This window comes from Phragmites australis, chromosome 2, assembly GCF_958298935.1.
Source record: "Phragmites australis chromosome 2, lpPhrAust1.1, whole genome shotgun sequence".
Taxonomy (NCBI): domain Eukaryota; kingdom Viridiplantae; phylum Streptophyta; class Magnoliopsida; order Poales; family Poaceae; genus Phragmites; species Phragmites australis.
Genome location: NC_084922.1, coordinates 33,315,695 through 33,326,466, shown reverse-complemented (window position 1 = coordinate 33,326,466; position 10,772 = coordinate 33,315,695). Strand labels below are relative to the sequence as shown.

Sequence of the window (10,772 nt, the reverse complement as noted above, 5' to 3'; positions counted from 1 at the left end):
AAACCTTCTTATTTACTTGGAATCTATATACACTGAAAATTAGGTGACCTAGGAGGCATGTAAACAAACCAACAATTTTTACAGTTTCATTCAAGAAGTTTTCTTTCTTTCTAAAATACGTAGGAGATTTGCATATCTTTATTTTAAAAAGAAAAGTTTTGTTCAAAGGCCAGAACAACGCGAGACGTGCTAGACGCTCACCAAATCCGGATTACATATGCAAGAAGGCATATTACTGTGAAGCGCGGAGTGAAAAGTACTGATTTAGCGTTCACCGACCCATTACATTTGAAGAAAACAGTTTATCTACTTTTGCCCTCAGAAAGACCATACAACAAAGGAAGTGATTTATTTTATCTAGCAACACTCCTTTTCTACTTACAAATATCTCTCGAGATTTTAAACTAATTCTTCACTTTGCAAGCTGAAACATTATTGCTTATTGCAGCTCACCATGAGTAGGCGGAGTGACCATCTTGGTCATCACATGCCAAGAGAGCTTTTACAATTTCGTTCATTGTAGGCTTGATGTTTCTTTCTTAAAGACAATCTAAAGCAACTTTCAACATTACCGTCGCTTGCTCAGGATTGAAATGACCATGCAGTCTATGATCGACTATATCCTTCACGTCTCCGCTCTCCAGAAATTGTTTCAAGACCTGCACAAACTGTAAGCTCGATCTCCCTCCCATTTACCATTATCCCACTTGAGATCCTACTTCCTGTCACAATCTCGAGGACAACACCACAACTGTAGACATCAACTTTTGCATTGATTGGCCAGTTTAATGCCCACTCTGGTGTCATGTAGCCCACTGTTCCTCTCATGTGGGTGAGATTGAAACTGGAACTGTCTCCCTTTGAGAGTTTGGCTAGCCCAAAGTCTGGTATCTTAGCTTCAAAATCTTGGGTCAGGAGTATGTTCTCTGGCTTTACATCACAATGGATCACCCACTCAAGACACTCATGATGGAGGTATGCCAAGCCTCTTGCTGTTCCCAATGCTATTTTGAATCGCTGACTCCATGCAATTAATCTCTCACTACTTACGTTGCCAAATAGATACCTGTCCAGTGATTCATTCTCCACATACTCGTAAACCAATAGTTTTGGTTAATTAGATTGGTGCCATTATAATTTTCATGGTTTAGAAATATGCCATCAAACTTCACTAAATCAACCTGATGCCATTATTGTTTTGCATACGTCCGCATCTTACCATTTTGTACGCCTCCGGGCTCCTTGGACCCACCTGCAGGTGGGCGTACTTCGGTATGTCCCAAAATGCCCTTCCGCCAAGCCTGGTCCACTCGAGCTGCTCCCGCACCACTCCCTCACTCATCGTCACCAGCGACGACGGCGACCAACACGGCGACGGCGGAGGCGACTGGGAAAGGCAACATTGTCACCAGCGAGGGGGCGGAGCTCGGCTGAGGACAACTGCGCCCACACCTAGGATGGACGACGTACTTCCCACTGCGCCCGGATCGCAGAAACCGTGAGTAACCCTAGACTTCCCAGATCCCCCTAATTCCTGCACAATGCATCGGTTCTCGATACGAAATAGCTCGGATTCGTGGTTTAATTCAGTTCTCGGGAGGAAATAGCTCACGATTTGATTAGGTTTCCTCTCTTTTCTCGCTAGGATTTGGTACACAGTAGAGGTTAAGATTGAAGGTTTTGTCACGGTTGACTCAAATGGTAGGAAATCGTATACAAAAGGTTTAACTCGGGATTGGGTAGTGGATTCAGACAGCTTTTCATTGGATTTTCTTATGAGAAGCTTAAGTGTCGAGATCAAATGGGGCACGAACCAAAAGCCAGTGGTGTGGGTCTTTGACAAGAGGATGGGTGAGGATATTCAATTAGTTGATGAGAGTCAAATATTAGACGTGCTTGACATGTACAAACTAGAGAAACACTTAAAGCTCCTGGTAGTAGTGTTTGACAAAGACACATGTGATCAGTACGATGCTTTAGTCCTAGAACCTTTGTATGTTGTGCCACCAGAACCAAGTACCATTCCCGGTGAATGTTTCCCACCTCCTGCTCAAGAAGGCCAAACAACATTTGAATCTAAAGTAGCAGGTTGTGAAGAACCTGATGGTGAAGAAGCAGATGAAGCTGAGCCTGATGTCTTTGACAGTGGTGAGGAGTATGTTGGTGTAGATGATGAAGGTATGTATGGTCATCCATCAGCACCTGCTGCTGGTGCTGACACTGCACAACCAGGGCAGCCTGATCTACCTGCTGCTGGTGCTGACACTGCACAACAAGAGCCTCCTGAGGTAGAAATAAATGATGCTGACCCTCAGGAACTCCATGTGCTGCATGATCTTGACAACCCAATTATTAGATTGCATGCATTTTTTTCTGACATCATTACCTTCAGAAAAGCAATTAGGCATTATGCTATTAAGAGATGTTTTGAGTTTAGTGGTTTGAAGATAGATAAAACTAGGTTTATTGCCAGTTGTTCACATAAGGGCTGCCCTTGGCGTATACATGCTTCAAGGCTGCAAGATAACACAACAATACAGGTGAGTCAATGTTCATTTACATGTTAGTGTTCATTTTCATATCAATGTTCATCTATAAATGTGTTTGTCACATCTATTGTTTCCAATGGCAGATAAAGGTTCTTCCATTTGAGCACAATTGTCCCACAACTAAGCTGAAGGAAGGGGGGTGGCTACTCAAGGGTGGGTTGCAGATAGGCTGGGGGACTGGTTAAAGAAGAACCCACAGAAGGGTGCAAAGGATGCAAAAGAGAAGCTTGAAGAACAGTATGAGATCAAGTTGAAGTATTCAAAAGTTTGGGCTGGAATGAAGCTGGCACTTGAAAAGATTCATGGTACTTATTAGGAGAGCTTCCAATTATTATTTAACTGGGCAGCAGAGATGGAGAGGGTTTCCCCAGGTTCTCTTATTGAAATTGAAGTGCAGAAAGTAAGTAAAAAAATGTGCTTCAAGAGAATTTTTGTTGCTTTGCAACCCTGTGTTCATGGATTTTTAGAAGGGTGTAGACCTTACATAGGAGTAGATTCAACTATGCTCACTGGTAAATACACTGGACAATTGGCCTCTGCCACCTCTGTAGATGGTCACAACTAGTTATTCTATGTAGCTTTTGCTATATTTGATTCTGAAATAGAAGACAACTGGACTTGGTTCATGCAACTATTGCATAGAGCTATAGGCAATCGTCTAGGTTTAGTCATTTCAACTGATGCTTGCAAAGGATTGGAAAGTGTTGTTGATGCTGCCTTCCCTGAAGCTGAGCATAGAGAGTGCATGAGGCACCTCTATGGCAATTTCATGAAGAAATATCGAGGACCTATTTTTACTCAACACTTATATCCAGCTGCAAGGTCTTACACTGAAGATGGATTCAGGTGGCACATGCAGCAAATAGCTGAGACAAGCCCAGATGCTATAGGCTAGCTTGAGAAACATCATGGAAGAATATGGTACGGATGTGGGTTCTCAGAAGAAAGCAAATGTGACTACCTGACAAACAATGTTTCTGAGAGTTTCAATAAGCAGATCAAGCCAATGAAGGCTCTGCTTCTTCATGAGCTAGTAGATGGACTGAGGGAGTTGATAATGGAGAAGATGGCCCTCAGGAGGAATATAGGAAGACTGATGGAGGATGGGATCTTGCCAAATGTTATCAAGGATTTGAATAAAGCAAGCAATAGCCTAAGAGTTGTCAAGATTGCTAGAGGTGATGATGACTTTGCAGAAGTCACACTTGTTCATGCTGACAATATCACCAGGAGGCATACAGTGGACCTGCAAAACCACAGATGCTCATGCAGGCAGTGGCAAATCACAGGCAAACCTTGCAACCATGCCTTGGCTTGGATCTGTGCCAATAGAGGTAAAATAGAAGATTATGTCCATGATTACTACTCTGTGCAAAGGTTCAAGGCAACATATGCTGCCATGATACCCCCAATGACAGATAGGTCCCAATGGCCTATTGTGGACCTTGGTTACAAAGTGTTTCCACCAAAGCAGAAGAGGTGCAGGGAGGCCTAGAGTTCAGAGAATAAGAGGTGTTCTTGAACCAGGAAGAAGAACTGTTAAGTGTAGGAGATGTGGAGACTTTGGACACTTTGAGAAGACATGAAAGCTAACTGAGGCATCTGGTGTGGAGAGCAATGAGGAGCATGTAGGCCCAAGTCAATCAACACCAAGGAAGAGGTAACCCCAAATTGTACTATTTTTATTTTTTATTTCATATTTGTGAAGTATGCCTGACAATGTGATTCTGTAAGCAGGAAAAAAAAGGCTTCCACTAGGGAGGGTGAGAACCAGATGCCCAAGAAGCAGAAGAGGACACCCAAGAAGAAGAGGACACCCAAGAAGAGGAAAACACCAAAAAAGAAGAAGGCTAAACCAAGTGCACCAACTGCCAGTGTTGTCAAAAAGCTCTCGGAGTGGTTGAAGACCTGATGCATGTAGTTCTGGACATGTAATATGTAGTTGCTAGTTTTGGACATGAGGTGTTAAGTTAGTTCTGGACATGATGTGTTAAGCTAGTTCTGGACATGATGCATGTAATATGTAGTTGTTGTTATGCTAGTTCTGGACATGACATGCTTGTGTTCAGCACGTTCTGGACCTGATGCTTATGTTAAGCTTGTTATGGACCTGATATTGTGCTGCTGTGACTAGCAATTTAGTGTTCTGGACATGATGTGTTAAGCTTGTTCTGTTCTCTCCCATTTCATACAGAATGATGTGTTAGATTATACTTAACCCAATATAGCAATATTGTACTTGGAGCAATCATAATGCCTAGCAAACAACATTTCATTCACTTAACAAAGTAATTACACAGTCCTTCACTACTTGCACACATTCAAGCTTCTAAATACTTGCACAGAACTGCAACCATAATACCTAGCAAACAACCAACTAAAGCAACACACACACTATCAACTACAACTCCTTTCTTCCCTATGCACAACATTGTCCTCAACGACACAATTTGCTGTTTCAACTCCCTGATTTCATTTGTCAGATGGGCAATCTCATGCTTCAATTCCAAAATTTGTTGCTTCACTTCTCCATTGCGACCACTGTGGAACTTGTCATCAGAAGAGCAGGGCACAGCAACATCTTCCAGCAAACGTTTACGCTGCAGCCACGACCTGTACTCGTTCTCCCATTTGTAGAATCCACAAGTCAATGGATCATCCTACCAATGTCAACGAAATCAACAAAATCAAACAAAGCCATGGCCAAGAACACCGAAAACCTAACATCGATTTGATCCAGCTCACCTTCACATTCTCCTCACACTTGTAGAAAACTCTGTCATATGTCGCCGCTTTCTTGCTTCATAGCTTAATCACATGTTTCCCACAAATCTGGGCAATCAACAAGGGGGAGCTCCTCCACATCGCTGCCGGTTGTGCTTGACCCTGACGCCGCCTTCATCGGGCTACTCCAAACCTTGCTTGGGGCTGTCCCAATCAAGGGGGGTCTGGGAAGTCTAGGGTTACTCACGGTTGGTCGCCGTCTCGTGTTGGTCGCTGTCGTCACTGGTGATGATGAGTGAGTGAGGGAGTGGTGCGGGAGCAGCTCGAGTGGACCAGGCGGCCGTGTTAGAGACCGGCGGAGGGGCATTTTGGGACATACCGAAGAACGTCCGCCTGCAGGTGGGCCCAAGGAGCACAGAGGCATACAAAATGGCAAGATGCAGACGTATGCAAAACAATAATGGCATCAGGCCGATTTAGTGAAGTTTGATGGCATATTTCTAAACCATGAAAATTATAATGGCACCAATCTAATTAACCCAATAGTTTTTGTTGACCCTCGGAGTCCGTACTAAATTCATGTGGTTAATCCTTCCAATTATACTCATTTCTGCCCACAGTTCCTCCTCGCTGTGTGAGAAGTTTGTTAGCTTCTTCACTGCCACTACTCTCTTATCTTCAAGTACTCCTCTATAAACAATTCCAGAGCCACCTCTTCCAATCTCTTCCTTAACTTTCCTGTTGCTTCCCGTAATTGTCGGTGTGTTAACATCTTGAATTGGCTTGTTATAATCTTGTAGCCTGCCTCCATTGACTTGGGTATGTTTTGCTTGATAGAAAAAAAACCACCAACTTGTACCAGTAAAGAGCAGTTCTAGGGCTCCCAGTATTGCTACAAACACATAACAATTAGTCCAATTTTTATCGACATTGTTCATTCCATACATACTTGCAGATCTTTCAACAATCTCAGGAATATCCGGGTTGCATATGAGACGAGACTTTCTGGAGACTAAGGATGTTGATATGCCCATCTTCTTGGGTAGTTTTATATAGTTATCACCGGGAAAATTTGGGGAGTTGTAGCCATTGATGCGTCACGGGCATGTGGGATGTTGGCTGGAGGTGGATGACGAAGAGCGTAATCGTGGAAGGTAACAGGTCTCGAGCCTGGACCTTAACGGCATGGCTAAGGCGCCATGACCGGTGACTGCGCCCACGAGGTAGGGGAGACGAAGGGTAAACCAAGTTGGACTAATCTCTTACTTGCCTTTATTGAATGGCGATAGTTCCCCTTATATAAGGGTGAATTTCTGCTAACAAACTAACAATAAAATCTTGAATCTCACTACCTGATAATGATGCTAACAAATCTGGAAACAAATTAACTAATGTGGCAAGCTTTTGGATGATCTTCACGCCTCCCGTTGCGTCCCTGTGGGCTTGATGCGCAGGACGTAGGGGATGCCCCACATGACATCTCTCCCCCCTCCCCGCCCCTCTCGATGAATAGCTCGTCTTTGAGCTAGAAGTCTGGATAGTAGCTGCGGAACTCATCCAGTGGAACCCAAGAGGCGTCAGCTGCCGAACGACCTTGCCAGTGGACAAGCAGCTCACGTTGACCACGAGCCAAGCAGCACTTGAGGACAGCTGCTGGGTTCATGGCAACTTTGCCATGACGAACTGGGGACAGTGGAGGAGTCGAGTCAGGCGGCGTGTCGTGGAAAGGCTTGAGCAAGCTGACATGGAAAACATCATGCAGGAGGGCATTCTGCAGTAGCTTGAGGCGATATGCAATGTCGTCGTTATGCTCAATCACCTAGAATAGTCCGAAATACTTGGGACCAAGCTTGGATCTGCCACGGACATCCAACAAGGTAGCTTGGCGATGCATGAGCCTGAGCCAGACCCACTGACCTAGAGAGAACTCGACCAGCTGGTGGCGATGATCGTACTGCAATTTATGAATTTGCTGAGCTTGCTCCAAACGATCTCTAACTTCCGTGATGAACTCATCGTGCTCCTACATGGCTTGCTCAACTTCTGGCAAGCACGCGGCACCTGGTTAGTAGGTGCGCACCAATGGAGGATCACAACAGTATACGACACGGAATGAGAGGCATGCAACGAAGCCTGGTAGGAGTTGTAGCAAAACTACGCCCAGGGTAGCCAGCTGAGCCATTGGCGTGGATGATCCCCTGTGAGTCAGTTAAGGTACATGGCGATGATCTTGTTGGTCGCTTCCGCTTGTCCATTTGACTGGGGATGGAACGCTGAGGTGAGCTGCAATTTTACTCCTGTTAGGCAGAACAGCTCTGTCCAGAAGTTGCTTGTGAACACCGGGTCACGGTCGCTGATGATGGAGCTCGGAATGCCATGGAGATGGACGATGGTATCGAAGAAGACACGCGCCAGTGAGTTTGCCATTTATGGGTGCGCCAGGGGGATGAAGTGCATGTATTTGGAGAAGCGGTCAATGACTATGAGAATCACCAATTTGCCGTTGACAGAGGGAAGAGCCTCGACGAAATCCATAGCAATGTCTACCCATATGGCTGAAGGCACTTCCAGGGGCTGAAGGAGGCCTGCTGGTTGCAAGTGCTCGCTTTTGTTCTGTTGGCAAGTGGCGCAGGCACGGACAAATTCTTGGATGACTGTTCAGTCGTTGGGAACATGGAAGTCCGCCCGCAGCCGGTGTAGAGTTTTCTGCACTCCTTCATGGCCCATGTCATGTGCCCCTGCTATGAGAGTTTGCAAACTTGGCAAGGATGTTCATACGTAGATGTAGCTATTGGATGTTATCAGTCAGCAATGACTCCCCACTGGACCGGTTGTGCACCACTGATGATCGAGGTATGCAGCTCTCTAAGTGCAGCATCGGATGCAATCTCCCAACGTAGTTCATCGAGTAGGGCAAAGGATGGCACAGACATGGCCATTGCAGCCACATCGCGCTCCTCGTTCCTTTTGGATAGGGTGTCGGTGACAACATTGGAAGCATCCAGCTTATATTTGACCATGAAGTCAAAGCTAAGGAGTTTGCTAGCCCACTAATGTTGCGGCATGGTCGTCAAGCGCTGGTCAAGGAGGAACTTGAGGCTATAGTGGTCCGTGCGAACGATGAACTGACGCCTCCAAAGGTACGAATGCTAGTGTCAGATGGCTTGGACCAGCTCGATTAGCTCCCGCTCATATGCGGCTAGTTTTGCATGCCGTGGCACGATCAGCTTGTTGAAGAATGCCATCGGTCCTTTGCCTTGGTGAAGTACGCCTCCGAAGCTAGTTCCCAACACGTCGCATTCGACGATGAAATCGATGGTGAAGTTTGGTAGCTGGAATACCGGGGTGATGACCAAGGCGCTAGAGGGCGTGGAACGCCTTCGTGGCCTCCTGAGTCCAAGAGAAGCCTTCCTTGTGCAAGAGCTTGGTGAGGGGCGCTGCCAAGGTGCCATAGTTCTTGATGAAGCGGCGTTAGTACCCCACGAGGCCAAGAAAACCTCGGAAGGTCATGGCCAGTCCAGCATAGCCTAGACCTTTTGCTAGTCCATGGTGACTTCGTCTATCGAGATCACATGGCCAAGGTAAGCCACGGTCGATGTGCCGAAAGCGCACTTGGAGTGCTTCAAGAACAGTTGATGGCCCTGCAGCATGCGAAAGACTGTGTGAACGTGGCGGAGATACTTCGACCATGATGAGCTATAAATAAGTATGTCATCGAAGAATACGAGGACAAACTGGCGGAGGAAGGGCAGCAGGATGTTGTTCATGAGCGCCTGAAAAGTGGCTGACGCGATGGTCAAGCCAAACAACATGACCACAAACTCAAACAAGCCTTGCTATGTTCAAAAGGCCGTCTTCTCAATGTCGAGCGGGCACATGAGCACCTGATGGTACCCAGAACGCATGTCCAGCTTGGTGAAGTATTTCACACCGTGAATCTCATCGAAGGGTTCCTCTGCCACCAGGATTGGGAACTTGTCCTTGATGCTTTTGTGCTTGAGCACTCAGTAATCAACGTAGAAATGCCACGAGCCATGCCGCTTCTTGATGAGGAGTGCCAGTGAAGAGAACACGGACGTGCTTGGCCTACTTTTGTGGATCACGGATCTCTAAAGGCCCTTTAGGTCTCAAAGCTTCGGGGCTCTCTGAAGCCTCTGCCCTTTGAAGCCTGGCCTAGCTCTCTGGAGCCCCTGTCCTCCAAGGAAGCCTCCTTGGAGCCCGAAGGGTGAGCTATCAGGCATCAGCAAAAGATCAATCAGAGGGGGCCCACAAAATGTCCTTGCTTGTAAGGAAATGATCGGCATTTAATACCTATGCAAGTGGAGGCCATCCTGACATTCCAGCGCAAGTGGTGGCCGGCCTGACAACCTAGACAGTGCAGCGCTGAAATAGACAGTCGGCCCAGTATATCGCCCTTATGACCACTTGCACCTTTGTATTTGCCATGATGGATAATACTTCTAAGTAGGGGGTAAAGTATTCTGCCTAGATCCAGGATGTGTGATTCAACTGGTCCTATATCCATGTGGTATAGCGATGACAGGTATCACTATCTCTGTAAGGGCAAACTTGTATACTTGCACCCTAATGGCACTATAAGTATAGACCCTTGGCCATCAGGACAAGAGGGAGATATCTTTCTTAACAATATCAACAACACATTTGGTATTCCTTTCTCTCCACTTCTTCTCCAAGCTTGAGTCTCCTCTTTAGAAGAGGCTCTCGTCGCACGTGTTTGTGGAAGACATTTTCTTTCACCAACAGTGTGTTATCCGTGCGAAAGGAACGTAGAAGTACTAGAGAGGTAGGATGCCACCCAAAAAGAAGACCACCAGGGCCGTAGCACAGGCGGCTGACACTCCGACCACGCTTGTGTGAAGGTCTACACGACCAATGCAACCGAGCTTGCGATACGCCAATGAAAGCCCCCCAATTAGGGGGAATGAGGCCCTGGGACCACCGGCCCGACCACGACCCTGGTCGTACCTGATGCTAGGGGGTCCGCCGTCTAGGAGGCCCTTTAGCAGCAGCACAACGAGGCCCCCACTACGTCCCTAGGGGTTGCAACTAAAATCATCGTTGCAAGAGGCTAACCACCCCGATGGTCCTTTGATAGCAACGTAGCGAGACCCTTGTTGCGTCCCTAGGGGCCGCAATCGAAGCCATCACCACGAACGACCATGGCCGACCATCAGTCGCACGTTGTGGCCCTTTAGGCTCAGCTGGAGGAGCTACATGCAGCCCTACGGGCTGCACAGCAACCCATAGGCTTGACCATGACTGCTCCTGTAACGGCTAGCGTCATGCTGGCCGGGGCTCCAGGGGCCGGTGGGAACTTCAGCATCCTAGCCCCTCGTTACAACCAAGCACCACCGGTAGCTTGTATGTAGGATCCAGAGCCTCGAGCCAATCTGTGCGAGGCTCCGTTACTAGACTATGATTCTCCCATGAAAGCAGACTTGTAGGCTGTACCCTTCCTGGAGGGGTTCCGAACCCCCA

At 46.9% G+C, this 10,772-nt stretch overlaps 1 pseudogene; it reads right to left on the bottom strand.

Annotated features, from left to right (window-relative positions):
- Nucleotides 1-449: 449 nt before the first annotated feature.
- On the bottom strand, nucleotides 450-6,370 carry LOC133905755 (putative receptor protein kinase ZmPK1; annotated as a pseudogene).
- Nucleotides 6,371-10,772: the final 4,402 nt, after the last annotated feature.